The sequence below is a fragment of the Corythoichthys intestinalis genome, chromosome 4 (genome assembly GCF_030265065.1).
Source record: "Corythoichthys intestinalis isolate RoL2023-P3 chromosome 4, ASM3026506v1, whole genome shotgun sequence".
NCBI classification, from domain to species: Eukaryota; Metazoa; Chordata; class Actinopteri; order Syngnathiformes; family Syngnathidae; genus Corythoichthys; species Corythoichthys intestinalis.
Genome location: NC_080398.1, coordinates 8,348,908 through 8,354,843, shown reverse-complemented (window position 1 = coordinate 8,354,843; position 5,936 = coordinate 8,348,908).

The window sequence follows — 5,936 nt, the reverse complement described above, 5'->3', positions numbered from 1 at the left end:
TATTTTCTCATGGCGTGACGCCCCCTGCTGGCGGTGGCGTAACTGCCTTTATCTTCCCGTGAAGGAGGCCTGTGTTTTGCAAATACAGTAGTCCCTCGTTTTTCGCGCTTTTTGGGGACCAGAACCCAGCAGCCGCGATATGTGAAAACAGCGAAGTGGCACCTCCCCTAAAAAAATAAAAAATTAAAAGATTGTATTTGTGCGTGCGTGCGTGTGTGTGTGTGCGTGCGTGTTTTGAATGTATTTATTCTGATTTAGCATTGGAAAGATATATAATTCAATTCCATTTTATTTGTATAGCCCTGGATCACAACAAGGTTGTCTCGAAGGGCTTTGCAGAGGCAATATAATACACAATCAGAAACAGCAAATGAAGCAACAAAGATGAATACATAAAGTTCAAGTCCGGGGTATCCCCCATCCTTAGACCCTCCATGTCGGCAAGGAAAAACTCCAGAGTCTTGGGGAGAAAAATGAGAAACCTTGGGGAGTACCAGAGTCAGGAGAGATCCACTCCCAGGACGGATAGACAGGAAGCCCCAGGACTGCTAATGGGAATTAGCAGGCCAAGTTACAGTCCGTAAAGGAACAAGAAGAGGTCCATCTAGCCAGATGAGACGGGGGTAGCAACCAAAACGTCCATCCAGCCAGGGGTCCAGACAGTCAAGAGGCTGCAGCTGAAAAATAGCCCCTCCCCAGAGGGGACACCGGGTGACTAGTGATGAAGAGAATAGACAACTAGATATTAACATTGGAAAATAGAAGTAAAGTGAGACAAGTGGTAGGTAGAGTGAGAGAAAGGAGATAGAACTCAGTGGCTCATAGAACTCAGCATTGTAGCTTCTCGTGCAGCTTAGACTTAACTGTGAGGCTACTCCGACTTCAACTAGCCTGACTATAAGCTTTGTCGAATAGGAACGTTTTTAATCTAATCTTAAATGTGCAAACTGTCTCGGCTTCTTTAATATTAGCTGGAAGTTGATTCCATAAAACAGGGGCTTGGTGGCTAAAGGCTCTAGCTCCGACAGTACTTTTAGAAACCCTGGGAACGACCAGTAGACCTGCATTCTGAGAGCAAAGTGTTCTGTTAGAGCGGTATGGAACCAGAGCATCGGTGAGATAAGATGGCCCCAACCCATTAATGGTCTTGAATGTAAGAAGGAGGATTTTAAATTTCATTCTAAACTCAACTGGAAGCCAGTGAAGGGCCTGGAGCACAGGGGTGATGTGCTCTTTTCTATTGGTTCCTGTTAAAAGTCTTGCTGCTGCGTTTTGGACTAGCTGAAGACCTTTTAGAGAACTTTTAGGACAAGCTGCAAGTAGGGAGTTACAGTAATCCAATCTCGATGTAACGAACGCGTGAATTAATTTTTCTGCATCGCTTTTAGATAAAATATTTCTAATTTTGGCTATATTGCGCAGGTGAAAGAAGGCCGTTCTGCAGGTTTGCTTAATGTGAGCTTTAAACGATAAGTCAGGGTCGAATAAAACTCCTAGGTTTTTAACTGTGGTGCTGGAGGCTACACTTACATTGTCCAGAGTGACTATCTGGGCAGCTAAAGAGTCTCTCACACTTTTCGGGCCTATTATAAGGACTTCTGTCTTTTCAGGGTTAAGTAGAAGATAGTTAGTGCTCATCCAGGTATTTATATCTCGGACGCAGGCGCTTAGTTTGTCCACTTGTCCGATCTGCTCAGGTTTAATTGATAAATACAGTTGTGTGTCGTCAGCGTAACAATGAAAGTTAACACTGTTTTCTGATGATATTACCTAGAGGTAGCATATACAGCGTAAACAAGATGGGCCCGAGGACCGATCCTTGCGGCACACCATAACTAACTCTAGAGTACGATTGCTGGTTTACATTGACAAACTGGTACCTATTAGGTAAATATGATTTAAACCAGCAGAGGGCTGCTCCTCTAATGCCTATGTCACATTCTAGTCTCTGCAATAGGATATTATGGTCGATTGTGTCAAAGGCGGCACTCAGGTCCAACAGAACCAGGATCGAGACTAATCCAACGTCACCGGCTAGTAACAAGTCATTAGTTACTTTGACTAATGCAGATTCAGTGCTATGATGAGCTCGAAAGCCAGACTGGAAATGTTCGAATAAACTATTGTCCTGTAGGTGCTGACAGAGCTGTTTCATTACCACTCTTTCAAGGACTTTGGAAAGAAATGGTAAATTACAAATAGGTCTATAATTGGCCAAGATATCAGGATCAAGAGTAGGTTTTTTCAAAAGTGGTTTAATAACTGCATATTTAAAGGACTGCAGCACATGGCCAGTAACTAATGAGGTATTTATTATATTTAAGATAATATCAATAGTTAGAGGCAGGGTCTCTTTAAAAAGTTTGGTTGGGATCGGGTCCAGGAGGCACGTTGATGGTTTGGAGGACATTATAATTGAAATGACATCGATTTAGTCTACAGTGGTAAAGTTATTTAATATTTTAGAGGGGTTTATAGGAGATTCAGAATTTTTAGTCTGCACTTTATCAGACCTAATAGTTGGAAGTAATTCATTTATATTATTTCTACTAGTTGGGATTTCATTGTTAAAAAATTTTAGGAAGTCATCACAGCTAAGGGTGGTTGGGATAGAAGGTTCTATTGAGCTGTGACTGTTTGTCAGCCTTGCTACAGTGCTGAACAGAAACCTAGGATTATTTTTGTTTTCATCTATTAAGGATGAGTAATATCTGGTTTGAGTCGTACGCAAGGCCTGTTTATAGGTCACTAAACTGTGTTTCCAGGCAGAGAGAGTGTGCTCTGTGTTGGAACGGCGCCAAAGTCTTTCCAATTTACGTGCCGATTGTTTAAGACAGTGTGTTTCAGCATTATACCAGGGAGAGGCTCGTCTCGGCTTGACAAACTTTAATTTTGGGGGTGCGACAACATCAAGAGTAGTATGAAGAGTAAACATAACACTATCAACAAACTCCTCATTAACCGCAAGGCCGGACATTATTCCTTCATTATCAGATGACATGGAGGCAAATATTGGCTGAATTATCTGTTTATATTCTAAAACAGAGCCATCACATAATGTCCTTTTCATCTGAGTTCTAGTCGCTAGAGACGGATTATCTTGAAGCACAAACTGAAAGCTAATTAGAAAATGATCAGACAGTACAGGGTTGTGGGGATGGACACTAAGATCACTAATCTCCCTACCGTAGGTTAAAATCAGGTCCAGGGTGTGCTTGTAACTATGAGTTGGTTTATTTGCATTTTGAATGAAGCCATTCCCATCTAGTAGGTCATTAAAAGCCTTACCGTCATCATCAACATGTATATTAAAATCCCCAACAATTATAATTCTATCCCAGCTTAGCAAAGTACTAGATAAAAAGTCAGAGAAATCTAACAAAAACTGTGAGTAGGGACCAGGGGGACGGTAAACCACTATGAAAAGAATTGGTTTTTGGTTCTTCCAGTTAGCGTCTATAATTGATAGTGCTAGACTTTCAAAGGATTTATAAATGTGATTAGCTTTACTTTTTGGGCTCATACCTAAACAAGAGTGTGATATTACTGCCACCCCCCCTCCGCGGCCCGTGCTTCTAGCTGTGTGAAAATTCACGTGACTTGGGGGTGTGGATTCATTAAGTCTAACAAAGTCATCCTGCTGAAGCCAAGTTTCAGTCAGGGCCAAAATATGAATATTATAATCCCCAATGAAGTCATTAACTAACAGAGATTTGGGCGAGATTGACCTGATGTTTAATAATCCGCATTTTATATATTTATTGAGAGTTATTTTATTTTCACTGCTATCAGGGGCTATATGTATTAAATTCTTTGGCCTCGTTCCTATAGTACTGTTTTCTCCTGTTCACTATACGAGGCACGGACACAGTCTCTATCTTCTGTCCTGAACGTTGGATTTGTGACCATTCGGAAAGAGGCGAGTGATCACTACTAACAGAGTTGTGTTTTACACTACAACACTGCGCCCGGGCCCCCACTCTGAAGTGTCACTTTGGGAGACGTTTTTTATAAGATGTTTTTTTCACTTTTATTCCCAAAGTATCATTAAACAAAACTTTTAGGTTCGGAAAGATATACAGTGCCTTGCAAAAGTATTCGGCCCCCTTGAACCTTGCAACCTTTCGCCACATTTCAGGCTTCAAACATAAAGATATAAAATTGTAATTTTTTGTCAACAACAAGTGGGACACAATCGTGAAGTGGAACAAAATTTATTGGATAATTTCAACTTTTTTAACAAACTGAAAAGTGGGGCGTGCAATATTATTCGGCCCCCTTGCGTTAATACTTTGTAGCGCCACCTTTTGCTCCAATTACAGCTGCAAGTCGCTTGGGGTATGTTTCTATCAGTTTTGCACATGGAGAGACTGACATTCTTGCCCATTCTTCCTTGCAAAACAGCTCCAGCTCAGTGAGGTTGGATGGAGAGTGTTTGTGAACAGCAGTCATCAGCTCTTTCCACAGATTCTCCATTGGATTCAGGTCTGGACTTTGACTTGGCCATTCTAACACCTGGATACGTTTATTTTTCAACCATTCCATTGTACAGGCATGAAAATGGGTCAGGGGTTAAAAAGGTGAGAAAGGTGTGGAGGAAATATGTTCCGGCGTTCTGCCAAAATGTCTGCCGTCGGCAAAACGTGTGGCGAATTTGACCATTTTAATTTTTCACATAAGGCTTAATATTCGAGTTAACGGGGGGTTTAATTAGTTGAAGGAGTTGATTTCAACCACCATTGACTCGCGCTAGCTTAGCCACTCCGGATCCCTGAAACTAACAAATAACTGTCAAACTGCACAGAATTTGTTCAAATCATTTCCAACGGCTAATTAAACCCCGGTTAACTCAAAGATTAAGCCTAATGTAAAAAATTCTGAACTTCCCCTTTAAAATAAAGACCATTGAATATGGCCCTTAAAATGTTGTCTATAAAAGTTTTAGAGCAATAAAACAAACAACACAAATGAATCCTTCAAAGTATTTCATAATGGGTCCAAATTATTTTTCGAACAGATCATGTGACTATAGAACCTTAGAGACAGCCGTTTGCATTGCTTAGCCAAAACTACAGCTGAGGAGGCAAGATGGATATTTAGAATTTCTTTAAACCTAAGCTTTCAAAACCCTCAACAACAACTGAGCTTGAACCGAGGATTGAGCACGAGCAGTATCAAAAAGTCCTGGCTGTCGTGTTACCTGTTGTGCTGTAATTCCAAGTGGTGCTTGAATTGGATGCTTATAGCGGTGGACAGTCTTTTTGAGCCAGCGCAAAGTTTGCAGCGCACGGAGATACTTTTGTTATCTTTACTGGACAAAAATGTGAAGTCATGGCTGTGTTTCCAGTGTGCAAATGCAGCCGTTTGTAGTATATCTCCTGCCTATTTCATTGCATCCTGGCGAGGTAGCAAGGCTATGTTGTTTTGGCCGCAAACTCCCAGCGCTCACGCATCATGGTAATACACGTGACCCTTTTTGTTCCATCCCCGATTAAAAAATGTGACATGTGATGTCACTCCCATGACTACAGTATTCTTCATTCTACACACATTATGGGGCAATAACAAAATAGTAACGCACAGGCATCAAGGAAAGTCATTTTACTCAGATTACTGATTTAGAAAAATGAACGCGTTAGATTGTTCTTTACTGAAAGAAAGTAATCAGATTAGTTACGCATTACGATACCGCGTTATTGACAACACTCTTTTTATATTACCGTTAAATACACAAGCTTGACGCTACCTTAACGGGAGCTATTTTTTCACCGGACGCTCCGGCAGTGTTCAACGCAAGCTGCAACGAACGGCAGTAACTTTGTCATACCACAAAATATGAAAACGAAAACCATTACTCACTGAATTCAATATGCTGGCAAATGCATTCATCTAAAAACAATTGGGAGTGATACTTTACCTCCTCCAGCGAATGTGAA